At 31.2% G+C, this 14,548-nt stretch overlaps 2 long non-coding RNA genes across 2 annotated transcripts; both read right to left on the bottom strand.

Annotated features, from left to right (window-relative positions):
- Positions 1-280: 280 nt before the first annotated feature.
- LOC129314544 (uncharacterized) lies at positions 281-877 on the bottom strand. Its single transcript, XR_008594160.1, has 2 exons — positions 558-877; positions 281-434 (listed from the first exon to the last, which is right to left on the bottom strand). It is a non-coding gene; the product is annotated as an uncharacterized LOC129314544 (long non-coding RNA).
- Positions 878-881: 4 nt separating this feature from the next.
- On the bottom strand, positions 882-4,496 carry LOC129314543 (uncharacterized). Its single transcript, XR_008594159.1, has 3 exons — positions 3,256-4,496; positions 2,888-3,150; positions 882-984 (listed from the first exon to the last, which is right to left on the bottom strand). It is a non-coding gene; the product is annotated as an uncharacterized LOC129314543 (long non-coding RNA).
- Between the last annotated feature and the right edge of the window lie 10,052 nt (positions 4,497-14,548).

Below are 14,548 nucleotides of genomic sequence, written 5' to 3'. Positions count from 1 at the left end.
CTACCTTCAATTTATTTTTATAATGATACTTACATGAAACATGATATATTTTAATATAAGAGTATTATAGTTTTTGTGATATTTGCTTATTTTCTTTTCTCCCAATTTTCTCTTGTCTATCCCAATATAAGAAATTATAACATTTTCTTTTCAATTGTCTCTCTTTTTTTCCCTAATTTTTTCTTCTTTTATTTTCTTTTCTCTCAACCTTTCTTCCCATCCAAATTGAAGGTTACAGAAAAATATTAAAAATAGAAGGAAGGTCCAAAAACCATAAGAATCCACGAAGTGCTTGTAGATAGAATATTATATAATTCAAAAGTTACACTCTGCTCTATGTATCAGATTGACATATTGAGAACAAATGTTGCCATATTCCCATGCAAAGTTAACTACATAATACATATTGTCAATTCGTGTAACAAACCAGAGTCCTGTTTAAATCCCCAGAAAACAACATAAATATGTGCAAAAAAAAAAAAAAAGGAGGGAGGGAGGGAGGGAGGGAGAGAACCAGTTTCATAAAAATGGATGACAAGCAAAAATTTGATGCTCACCTTGCAGTTCAAGCCACATGTGCGGTTTTCTTGGCAATTTGTTTAAGAATATATGAAGAGATTGAAACAGAAGCCTTTCTAAGGTGGAAAGATTGTCCCACCCCAAAAATCAAGTGTGACCGACATGGGATATAGGCATAAACCTCACATCCCTTAAGCCGTGATCAGAGAAACTCTGAAATTTATATGTTAAACACACTAATAAAGTAATTAAAAAATGTTATAATATTAAATCAGATATTCAATTTTAAAAGAAATGTGAGGATCTTACTTGTAGTTTACATGGAGCACCTAAGGCCAGACGCCACGTAGGTATAAAGTTCAAAATTTTCATCAAATTAAAATTTGACTAAAATAATTCTTCTGCTTCAATTCAGCAATAAAACTCCTCAGTGGATACCTTGAGTTACGAGTTCAACTATACCATCTGAGACCAAAATATCTTTTCCAGTGAATAACGTCCCAATAATAAATAATAGGACATAAATAAAATGAAAAGTTTGAAATAGTTATGTAAATTAAATAGACAAAATTTTCATAAAAACTTTATAAACTTCATAATAAAATGGCTCTATAAATTTCAAATAAAATCTCAAATCATTGAACTATCATAGAAAATGTTAATATCACTTGATTTCAAGAAAGCACATAAATGAAATAAATATTTACAAACAAATTACTAAATAAAAAAACTAATAGAATATGAGATCATCAAACGATAGGATTCATAAATATAGGAACTTATCAGAAAATTAACAAATATGGACACATAATTCATAAGGGTAACTAACCCAAACGCGGCTTATGCCACGAAAACAAACGTGGACACTCAGTCCACAAGGGTAAGTAACCAAACGTGGCCGAAGCCACGAAACAAATGTGAGCACACAGTCCACGAGGGTAACACTAATCAAACGCGGCTTGAAACCACGAAATAAACGTAAGTACGATGCTCACGAATAACCATCCCTCCATTCCACGTGCGTTGGCCATCGCACGGGGCTAGCACCTCTTATAAACACCCTGCTAGCTAGGTGTACTATGGCGCGCCAAGGGCTAACAGAACTGCCGTTAGCAACCAGTGTTCTGTTTAAAATCTCTTTTTTTTTTAAACCATTTTCAAACATGCGAGAAAATCATCACTTTCAAGATATAGTTCTCGTTCTCAAAATCAAACTCACATGAATACTTTTAAGCATTAAAACTTGTCAGAATAAAATTTCATATCCAATGCTCATACTTGCATTTATCGAATACTCAAAAATTTTCAAAGTCAAACTCACAAAAATCATTCTCTGTATCAATCCAATATTTGATAAAATAAAAATCTCATAATCAAAGTTCAAACTTAATTTAATTGATAAAATAACATTTCAAATTTGGTAAAACTAATTTATCAAAATAAAGTAATATTAATCAACAAATATTCAATAATTGCATTAATGCTATTAAAATGATTTTAAAAAAACATAATATTACAGTAAAAGAAATTTTGACTAAAAAAAATCAGTTGGGACGCTATCTACTTACCTAAGAGTTCTCAATAATTTTATAATTAAACTCCCTCAATTTCCCGCTTTCTCCAGTGATACTCTAAATTAATCTAGCATTAAACCAACAACATTCAACCCCAATCATTAACACTCTTCTTATTCCATGTTTAATAAAAACCTCAGTCATCACATAACGTAACAATTTACCTTTTTTGGTGCTATACAAATCCAACGAGTAAATCAACTTTACAACTTGTATGTAAAGACATATATTTCATCAACAAACTATTCAATTTCAAGGATTTAAATAATCACATTACTATTATTATTATTACTATTATTATTATTATTTCTTATGAACTTTGCAACATTCAGTAGCAAACATTTCAACAAACATCTTATAAGCATCAATATTTAAGTTTTATATTTGAGCTATTCTTTTCCAACTTCATCCTCACAAATTCTTCAACATCACCCAATCTAAACAATTAGTTTAACTTAAAAATTATGACCCATGAATATATCATTCTCAATCTTTAAAATAAATTGGTAGCTCAATATTTGAATTGTCTCTCCCCAATAACAGCACGGCAATAACAGAAAACATGCTAAAATTTGGTAATTTCACGGACACACAGAGCAAACCACACTCTAACGCATAGCAACAGCAGTCCACACTCACAAGTGCAGAGAATTATTTCCAATTCAATTTAAATTTCTTTCTTCTTTCATCGCACGGACAGCAACATCACCAGAGGGAAAAAACAACTTCCACTAATACTTCACACACTCACGCACACAAGATTATTGGAAGAAGAAGATCTCAATACTTCTCACCTTAATCATAGACAGCACAGCAAGAAGAGAGAAGATTTGCAGGAGCTGTGCAGGGGAGAGGGAGCCCGACAGAACTCGATGGTGGAGGAGGAAAGAGAAGCTGTTGCACGAAGGAGGAGGAGGACAAAGGACGAGCTTCATTCACCAGTACCTAAATGATGCCAACGAGCAAGGGAGAAGAAGGAATCCATGGTGAACAAAGAACAGGGGAACGACAAACTCGTGACTCCGACCTCTATAACGGTGAGCAACAGAATTGTAGACTGAAAAAAATACTTGAGCTTATTATTCACGCACACACGAGCCTCCCACAGCTGAGGAGGAAGAAAAACTGAAGCTAAACACACATGCACATAGAACTGTCGAACCTGAACAAAGAAGCAGCGAAATAGGGATGAACGAAGGATTCTGATCACTCTGCACGCTCAACAGAAGATATGAACCAGCGAAGCAACATGCACGCTACCGGTGAGAAGAAGTATAAGTTCAAAGGGGAGGAGGAAGGTTTCGAAAATGATGAAAGAAACGAAATCTAAGTCGGTGAAGAGAAGATTACAGGATGCTCTGTTTTTGCCTCCACGCAAGACATAAAAACCGAACAAAAGAAGTTTCTGGAAAAATTACATGGAAGGACACGAGAAAATCACAAGAAATAACACAGTAAAATTACAAAAAAGGCACTACATTCTCTTATAATTTTAAAATCAAGCTTTTTCTCAAAAACCTTTGGACCCTAAGTCCTTAAGAAAATTTCTAGTATAAATTCTTATAAATTATCCCTTTCTACTTGCTATTAAACTTTTTTTTAATAAAATATCTACTAGGAGAAAAAAAAATTGTTTAATTTAAAATTTAGGGTCATTACAAAGACAGTCTCACAGGTCAGCCAATCTTAGAGTCATGGGTCTCTCCAGCGCAGAACTCAAGTGCAGCTCAAAGCCCATGTTCATGGCGTGGAACAACATGTGATAATTCTTCAGGAAGTGTGATTGAAATAAACTTGGCTTACACTGGCCTTGAAGGTACCCTTCAAAACTTGAATTTCTCTACATTTCCAAATCTTCTTCGTCTTGATCTTAAAACAAACAACCTGATTGGTAGCATACCAAAAAACATTGGGGTTCTCTGCAAACTGCAATGCCTTGACCTTTCTACGAATTACCTCTATCACGCCCTAAAAATTAGACGTGACTGACACGAGATATATGCATAAACATATATCCCTTAAGCCTTGATTAAGGAAACTTTAATATAATATTTTAATTCATTTAAAATAGGATAGAAAATCATTGTAACAATTTTTTAAAGAAATAAAATATTCTTAAACTTTTTGTAAAAATTTTTAACAGAACCTCCCCGAAAACATAGAACCTCAAAAAAATATTTCATCACAATCTATGACATCAACTCAGCAAAAGAGAACTCCTTTCCTCCATAACAATCAAATAGCACAATATAGAATCAGGACTCTAACTATAATCTATGTGAAGCACCTAAAACATTATTTGTAAAAATACAATATATGAATTATAAATTTACATCAAAATAGAAATTAACCAAAATGGTGTCTCAACTTCAGTCCAGAAGCAAAATGCCTTTAAGGATCTAATGGAGGTACATAGTCCACTACACTATCTGAGACCAAAAATATTTTTTCAGTGAATAACGTCCAATAATAATAATTAAACATAAAAAAATTTAACCAATTATGTAAGTTAAAGAAGCAACGATCTTTATAAAAGTTGAATAAATTTCAAAATAAAACGACTTTATAAAATTTTTAAATAAAATCTCGAACCATTAAATCTCATATTAAATAATGTTATCACTTGATTGCAATGAAGCAATAAACAAAATCAATAATTATAAATAATTTACTAATTAAAATCAATAGGATGTAAAATTATCAAATAATCAAATTCATCTTATAGGAACTTATTAGAACAATTAACAAACGTGAACACACAGTCCACGAGGGCAAATAACTAAACATGGCTCTTGCTACGAAAAACAAACGTGAACACATAGTCCACGAGGGCAAATAATCAAACGCAGCCGAAGCCACAAATCAAACGTGGACACATAGTCCATGAGGGTATGTAATCAAACGCAGTCGAAGCTACGAAACAAACGTGAGTATGATGCTCACGAATAACTATCCCTTCATTTCACATGCGTTGGCCATCGCACGAGGCTAGCACCTCCTATACACACCCTACTAGCTAGGTGTACCATGGCGCGCCAAGGGCTAACGGAACTGCCGTTAGCAATCAGTATTCTATATAAAGTCCTTTTTTAAAACCATTTTCAAACATACGAGAAAAATCATCACTTTCATGATACAGTTTTCATTCTCAAAATCAAACTCGCATGAATACTTTTAAACATTAAAACTTTTCAGAATCAAATTTCAATTTCAGAATCAAATTTCATATCTGATGCTCATGCTTGCCTTTTATTGAATAAAAAAAATTTTCAATGTCGAACTCGCATGAATCTTCTCTGTATCAATCCAATATTTGATAAAATCAAAATCTCATTATCAAAGTTCAAACTTTGACTTGATTGATCAAATAACATTTCAAATTTGTAAAGCTAATTTCTCAAAATAAAGAAATGTTAATCAACAAATATCCAATACCGCCTTAATGCTATTAAAATGATTTTTCAAAAAAACGTAGTATTTAGTAAAGGAAATTTTGATTGAAAAAAATCAGTTGGGACGCTATCCCTTACTTGTAGTATCCTCAAAGGCTCCAAACTCATTTCTTATGACTCTATTTGAGCTTCCCTTCTTCCAAACATCTACAACATATAATATATAATAATATTTTAACAGACTTTATCATTTTTTTAAAACCAACAAGACCCCATTCGAGAGAACCTACTTAACTAAAATTAACAAGAATAATTTTGAATTTTTTAAGAACAAAATTCATTCATAAAATTTTTTTTTTCTCTTAAGCTTTTTACCAAACATTTATATTGCGACATTTCAAACCATTCAATAAAACACGAGACCTTAATTCTATTACCCAACCATTTTCAAGCATTCAAATTTAACTTCCAAAATAATAATTTACTTTATAAACCTTTCAATTTTGTAACTCTCAACAATTCAAAACTAAATAAGACCTCAATAACTTCTTAAATAAAACTCCTTTGCAATGCCTCAAATTAAAACTTTACTAAAATAACATTTGAATCAACTCATCCTTTTGCCTCAATCATTACAACTTTAGAAAAACACACAGTTAACAAAAACTCTCCAAACGGGCATTTAATCAAACAATTTATGGGTATCAATATTTAAGCTCATATTAATCTCTTCTTCATCAATATCACTTCCTTAAAATTTTGATAGCAATGTTATAATGAATTTCAATTAAAATACAAACCCATTCCATCATCTCCTTCTCTTATACGACCACAAATTTCATCTTTAATCAAGCTTTTTCTTTATACACATTAAACCAGTCACGTTCAGCAGCAGCAGCAGAGGAGAAAATTTTGCACCTATTCATCAACTCACACACATGCTCGCACGAAAATAAATATGGAGAAGACTTGAAGTTCTTGTACCAGAAATTTCCGAAAAAGGACAGTGAAAGGGAGAAGAAATTGCACCTTAAGGGAGGGAAAATCTGATGCATCATGCAAACAAAAGAAGAACAAAGCCAGCAAAATCAAATCAAGAATAAAAAGAAGCATCAGTAGCAGCTCCGTCTAGTTTTCGGCTTCCATGAATCAGCTCCCACGCACTAGCAACGACGCAGCCGCGAGTGAAGGAGGCAGATCATCGAACGAGGAAGATGACTAGGCGACAACAAGCACGCTATATCACTAGCTAGAGGATAAGACACACGGAGAGGAAGATGAGATAGGAAGGATATTGCGGATCTGAAGTTCGAAGCTACTGGAATCAAGAAAAAAATTTCCAACTCTCTTCCTCTGGTCTAGAAACGCGTGTGCACTGCCGAAAAAGAGAAGAAAAGAAGAGGAAAGAAAATGGGGAAGACTTGACTGGAGGAAAGCGACAAGAGCTCGCCGGAAAAATCAAAGAGGAACAGAGGGAGCTGGCATCGGTGAAGCTTAAGTCGAAAGATCTTTTGTGAATATTTTACCTTTTGCTTGAATAAAATCTGTAATGACCCACAAATTTAAATTAAATAATTATAACGGTAAAGTAATATATATATATATATATATAAAATAAAAGTGGGTAATTGGATTTTTATCCATATTAAATATAACATTTTACATATGATGGCAACAATGAAGATTTGGGGTCAAGAAGAATTTACGTTGGTTATAACTTATTAGTTTCCAAGATTGTACGAATCATGGCAAAAGTGCAAGTGGCGGGGTTTCACATTATGCAATAATTATTAAATTACCAAATTGCCACTCTTTTCATTTCATTGAACTTGGTTTTTTAGTCATTTAAATTTCCCATCAGATTTTTCCCTCTCTCTTCATATTTCCTTTTTGTGTTGTGGGGCATTTTACAATCGGGATAGGGAGTTCCAGAAGGGGCAAAGCCAGATTCTTTGCTCCTCCTCCCTATTCCTTCGAACCAGCTGGAGATTAAGAGAAGCTTAAAACCCAAAAACTCCTGCCAATCTCTGTCTTCTTTATCCTCCTTTCCTGCTGTTCAGCGCATCGCTGTGAATTTGTCATTGTTGAAGTCAGAGATACGAATTCACCCCTCTCCCCTGCATCGTGTCAGTCTCTCTTCCTCTCTTCTTTGGCGTACGACAACTCTCCAATCTCCTCTCTACTGTTACGTCGCCGGCGTGCTCATGTGCCAGGGAAAGCTTCAATCTTCTCCCTCCTCTTTGTGCACGGTACTGGTTTGTATGAGTGTGAGAACAGAGTTCGCTTCCCTTCTCAATGCCGGATTATTCCTCTTCCTGGTTCGGCATCAGTGGCTCTGCTGGTTAGTGAATCTCACCCTCTCTTCCCTCTTCCATCTGGTTGTGCTTGCTGTAATGGTTGTGGCTGTGAAATTCTTCTTGATTTTGTGCTATCGTTTATGAATATAAAAGGAAACTGACTTAAGTTGAAGTTTTTTTTTTTTAAACAAGAAGAAGATGATGTGTGGGTTTGAGTTTTAGTTGAACTTGATTTGATTATTGATATTGATAAATTTTGTAAGTGAAATTGAGGAGGAAGATGTTGATACAAGTTTAAAGGTTCATGGCCACAAGATATTCGATGAATTGTCTATTAGAAGAGTTTTACTTAATTTTTGATACTTCTATAAAATTTCATTGATTATTGCAAGAAGCACGTTCTATATGGGTGTTATTGATTTATAAACTATATCTTCTTGAAGGTTGCAAAGAAAATTTAAATATGAAATTAGCTTGTAACTATGTGAATTCTTGAAATGAATGGATGTTGATAATTATGTGATAAGAGTTTAAATGTTACAACGTTCTTTTGAGTGGATTGGGAAATTAGTTATGTCTATGAAGAAACTTTTGTAAATCTTGGTTCTAAATTTTTAAATTTATAGTCATTATATATATATATATATATAGAGATAGAGAGAGAGAGAGAGAGGATGTGTTATGGTTAGAAGAGAGTTTTTGAGCATTGTTAGAAGTTTATTAAGACCTTAATATATTTTATAGGAAGCTTGGAAGGAGAGGAAATTGATTAATGTGGTAAGAGGAGGACCTTATATTTTGAGAATGGCATTCTAGTTATTTTAATAATAATAGTTTTTATTGAAAGATTTCATCTTTGTCTTTATGAAGGTCATTTCTAATTATTATGATAAATTGGTTATATTATTAATTAAATTATTTTATCATGTGAAATATAAGATTACTACAACGAAATAAATATGATGTGGAAAGTACATGTAATTTTTTTTCTCTAAGATTCTTTTTTCAAAATTTATGAAATTATTTTGATTAGCTTTGGAAAATTTTGATTGTCCAATAAATGTAATAATGAACATTATTTACTAGATTTTATTTTGACAAGTATTAAATTAATACTTACAATAATCCATGCGAGCTTGGCATTGAAAGTGAAAATTTTATTTCAGCAATGATTGTTTTTCTTGCATGTTTAAAACGTGATTTTAAGAGGATTGTAAGTAAAACACTGTTCCTAAAGGCAGTTTTGTTAGCCTGTAGCTCGCTATGGTTGATAACTAGCTAATTTGATTTTTGTGAGCTTTGTTCTCACGTTTGATATTTGTAAGTTTTACACCTGCATTTGTTTTCATGGCTTATAGCCGCGTTTGGCTACTTACCCTTGTGCACTGTGTATCCACGTTTGTTTTCATGACATGAGTCATGTTTGGTTATTTTACCTTTGTGAATTATGTGTTGACATTTGTTACTTGTTTTGTTAAGTTCTCAAAAATTTTGAAGTTTTTGACTAACTGGTGTGTTTGAAATTTCAATGATTTCAGTTAGTAAGTGTACTACTTTGATTCACATATGGATAATTTATTTTCTTCAAGCATGATAGAATAAAGCAATTTTCAGTTCAATCTCATTTTATGGTCATGATTAAGATTTATAGATTTATTAAGTTTATTATATTGAATTATATCTTTTCAGTTATCTTACATAATTATTTTATATAATTGTTTGAATTTATTATTTTTACTATTCTAAATTCTATGTTTTTTGAATGCTATTTATGAAAAATATTTTGATCTCAGATTCATTAGCTAACACTAAATCTCATACAGATCATTGAAAGGTTTATCACTAGTTGGGAAATAAAGAATGAGGTAGACAAAGCTACCTTTTGATGTAAATTTTAAATTATGAAATTCTGTTTTGTAAATTGAATTTTAGGTGCTCCACATATGTTATAGTTAGGATCCTTATTTTGATATATATTTTGTCTATTGGCTGGAAGGAGTTGAGCTCCTAGTTGTTATGGTATTTATTAAGGCTTCATTTTAAATGAAAACTATCTTAAAAATGAAAAATTTCTTGAATTAGGCTTAAGAGACCCGTGTTTTGGTGCATATCTCATGTCGGTCACTCCTATATTTTGGGGTATGACAAAATCATATGACAATTCTTTGAGGGTGTTTTCAATGTCAGCTCTATTATATTTCTTTTCAAATGCATCCTTGAAATACTATTAAGCCAAACATAACAAGAAAAATCAAACTTGAGTATGTGATGTGAAAACCATATAAACAGTTTTTAAAGGACTTGAATAAATTTTCCCTTCAAAACAAAGACTAAATAACAGTTTTTTAGGGACTTTAAAAAAATAACACCTGAACAATTTCAATTTTTCAGTATACATAAACTTTCGCTGACAATTGGAGGAGGCAATATTTGTTTTTGGGTTGAAGCTAGTTTACGTACTTGAATGAGAAAAGTTTTTAAGTTAAAAAAAAAAAAAAGAAGTTATTTTCATCTATCTTGCCCTCCGTTTTCCGTTTCACATTGAATGTGGCATGAAAGATCAGCCAATCATCGAACAGCACATAATTATCAATTATTACAAACTAAAGTCGTTCAACACGGAAACAATAAGACCACCCAAACTTCCTCATTATATCAATTAATATTTTTGCTTTATAAAATCTTAGTTGTAAAAATTTTTAAAAAATAATTGTAAATTAAATATAAATTGTGAAAGCTTTGTAAATCTTAAGAGCTCGGTTGTAAAACCTAAATATTCAATTGTAAAAATCGGAAGTGATTTGTTGCAAAATTTGAACAATGAAATTGTACATCTTGAAAGATGAGTTATAAATTATAGAGAAGAGAGATAACTTTCACATACAATGTGAAATTGAGCTGGCGATTCCAGCACATTAGATGAAGGGAGAATGACATTTAAGGTCTCTCAAGGAAGTTTATCTCAATAAGGCCTCATCAATTTTGCATTGGATATTATCTTGTGAAAACACATATATATTATATTTAAAACTTGAACATTAACTTGTTAAATTTTTAAGGAAACCCTAATAAAAAATATAAATTAAGGTTCAATTTTTAATAATAATATGTACATGTTTTCACAAGATAATATTCAATGTGCAAAACTAATGACCCTTATTAAGATAAATTCCCTTGAGAAGACCTTAAATGTTATTCTCCCTTAAATGAAAATAAAACGATTGTTTATTACGCACATACAATGTGAAATTGAGTTGATGTTTTCTTGAAGTGTGAACATTATGAAGACTGTGACACTTCCAATCTAAATCAAACTCAAAATCAATCCACACCACTATTTTCAAACTTGGAATGACCCAGATGGTCGACCAGGTCGGACCATTGCCTAGAGAGCAAAATAGTATTGTTCAATCATTTAGCCTATTCTGACAATTGACTTGGGTTGGCCCGCTTTAATTTGAATGGTTCTTGAAGACCTAAAGAAAAACCCGAAACTTAGAATAGTTGAACCATTTTGACCTATTTTTTAATGTGTGTGTGTATCTAAATATTATTTTTATTTATTTATTATGTCATTAGTTCAACCATCAATTTGATAAGTTAAGCCATGAGACCCATGACTCAATGAGCTTTCTGGCTTATTGTTTGATTTAGTTTTTAAAACATTAATCCATACTTTCAGAACACTCTATAATAAAGAAATGTGAAAAGACAGGATGTGGCCACAACTAACCACCAACGTTGTGTTATATATTGAATTGTATTATGAGCTGTGAAATATGAATCCAACCTAAACTAATAATGGCTTCTAAGAGGCTCTCTATTTTTTGGGCGGTTCTCTTATTTCTTTCTGTGTTGCTTCTTGCTGCTGAAGCATTATTGCTCAGAAAACTTGGTGCTGCTTCGGATCTTCATACGTGTAAGCGACGCTTTCTTGTTATACATCTTTCTGGCCTTCATTTACACAAATACACTTGCAAACTCGCTGGTTTCACATGCTACATAGGGATATGATTTGGTCCTTCAAGTGTAATTTTTATCAATTGAGTCTTTTAAGTTTTAAAATACAAATTATCTCTTAAAATAATCTAACACACGTGGAAAGTATATTGATAACTTGACATGTATATATAACTAAATGAGAACAAATTAACTCTTAAATCAGTTTAATTTTTTGTCAATATAATCATTTAGATTGTGTTTTATTCTCTTATTATTAAGACTTCAGAGTCTATTTGTTTGGCTATCTAAAAAATTACACTTGTTTTTATTAATTTACATGGTTGTCATTAATATTCTGTTATATATATATATATATATATCTATGCCAGTAAATTTGAACAGTCTTACCTCCATTAATTTTAAACAATAATGACCAAATTAATGATCAAAGTAAACTTTAAGGACTAAATTTATAAAAATTAAACCTGAAAGACTAAATTGATAGTTGAGACAAACTTAATAGATTAAAAGTTGTATTATCCCTAGTGGGATATATTTTTAAATAAAGGGCATTTTGGTAAATGCACTCCAAAATTTTTTTACAATCAAAATCTATGGAATTTTGGAGTTATTTTTAACTTCACGAGACTTTTTGGTAATTAGAATTCTTATATGGGACCTCTGTGATTTTCTTTATATTTAATTTTTTTGGAAACATTTAAATTCTTACTCATTTCGTAAATTCCTCTTTTTAATTTGTAGCTTCTCAAGAGGGGAGGATACTCGTTACATCTGGCCGGCAATGCAGGACATGTTCTGATGTTGCTCAAGGCCACAATAATTAAATTGTAATTCTTATGATCTATTTGGGAAACTGATAAATACTTAGTTCTCTTTGATGGCTTGCCAAGGAAATGAAGCTATCAACCTTTTAGTAGTGATGGGTTTTAAGATGTCTCTTCCTAGATGGCTTTCTGAAACTGCATCTTATTCGTGTTCTTGGTTGCTTGCTGATTTGTTGGCTGATAGTAGTCATTCTATTGTATCTGCTTATTATTTTCAAATTAAAGGACTAAAAAAGGAATTGCTTGATGTTGCCTTCTCTGTTTAGACTGTTGTTTGGTTTCTTTTTCTGGATTTGTTTTTTTTTTTTTTTCCTTTTTTTTTTGTGTCAGCTGTGTGTTATGTTGTATCTAAGTTTTTTTTTAAGTGTTTGTTAGTTTTGGCTATTAGTGTTTGTAATTTTTTTATTGATAAAATTGGTTCTTTTCTGGCAAAAAAAATTGTATACTTGTTTCTAATTAGGAATCAAATAAATTCCCTCTCAAACAGTTATTAAGTTATTTTCTAATATTATTATGGAAATAACTGAGAATTAATGGTCTACGACGACTCAGCCAGTCAACGGACAAGTAAAAATAATTTAAAAATTAAAATAAATATAATGTAAAAAAACATTTGACCAAACCCACCGTAAGTAAAATTGTCTAAAATTTCTGTACAAACTGAAGTCATAGAACAAGAAAACAAAGAACATGACAAGTTTTCTCATCAATATTTTAGTTTTGGAAAATTATAATAAGTCAATGAATTATATATGACGCTCACCTACACTGCTCCTCATAAAAAATATTACATAAATAAGAAAATAAAACATTGATTTTATAAATCCCCAGAGGTTAATTTATCAATTCATATAGCAATCAATTTTCTACAAATTAGTTGCCAATGTGATACAAAACATTCTCACACTACCGAGCTCATTAGGAGAAGTGCTTATATTTCTTTGACTACATATTCAAGGATTCGAACTTGAGACATTAGGATAAGTCAGTTTGACTCTCTTGACTAGTCCAACCAAAGCACCCCTTGGTAGTGTTCTATTTTAATATAATATAACTGTATATTGATTATACAATTATTCTTATTTTAAAATATGAATAAAAGTTTTGAATTTTATTAAAAGTATGGTAACATTCTCTTTATTTTGTAATTATACAAACTTCTTCTTCAATAAAGATTTAAAGACCCAACATACTAGTTTTTCCTTTTTCTTAAACCACATCTATCCTTTTTTTTTGTGTGGCTATTTTTAAAATATACACAAACTTTTCCATAAAAAAGAAGAAGAAGAATGAATTGTATAAAAAAACAGCAACAAAGTTAGTTACATAAATTAAGAATTTTGGGAATTGGAAAGTTTCACTGTGAAGTTTTAAATATTATGAATGTTATATGTACATAACACACAGCTTAGGAGGTTCTATGTTCAGTAAGTCTTTTTGTTTAACTTTTAATAATGGTTATGTAATTTTTTTTTTTAAAAAAATCAAGAGCAGTTTGAGTGATTCAATCTATAATTAATCTATTAATCTAACAACAATGACCATGAAGACTTCAACAACAACAACAACAACAACAACCAAGAGATTGAACTGGTCAAAATATTGGTTTAAAGATTAATAGTCAAAACTGTAATTATTGAATTGTGATCAAACAGGCTATAAACAAAATATTTTATTAAACCAAGTCTAGATATTGGTTTAAGGATTTACTAGTTCAACCAGGCAAATTGATCTAAATTTTCATATTATGATAATAACCGCTTGAGCAAAGTCCTCAAATTAAGAAAACTAATAAATAAAGTTACACCACCTATTTGAATTATTGAACACGAAGAATTGAATCAGTCTACACTTTCTGATTAAAACAGGCCCTATTAAAGAAAAATAAAAATTCTTGAATGGCCAAAACCGCCCACGCGTTTCTTGTTACAAATTGATGTCTTATGGTTACAGTAGTGATCCATGCATCAAACCTAATT

Source organism: Prosopis cineraria, unplaced genomic scaffold, assembly GCF_029017545.1.
Source record: "Prosopis cineraria cultivar Desert tree isolate PC_DT_omini unplaced genomic scaffold, ASM2901754v1 PC6, whole genome shotgun sequence".
NCBI classification, from domain to species: domain Eukaryota; kingdom Viridiplantae; phylum Streptophyta; class Magnoliopsida; order Fabales; family Fabaceae; genus Prosopis; species Prosopis cineraria.
This window is presented reverse-complemented; position numbering and strand designations above follow the sequence as displayed.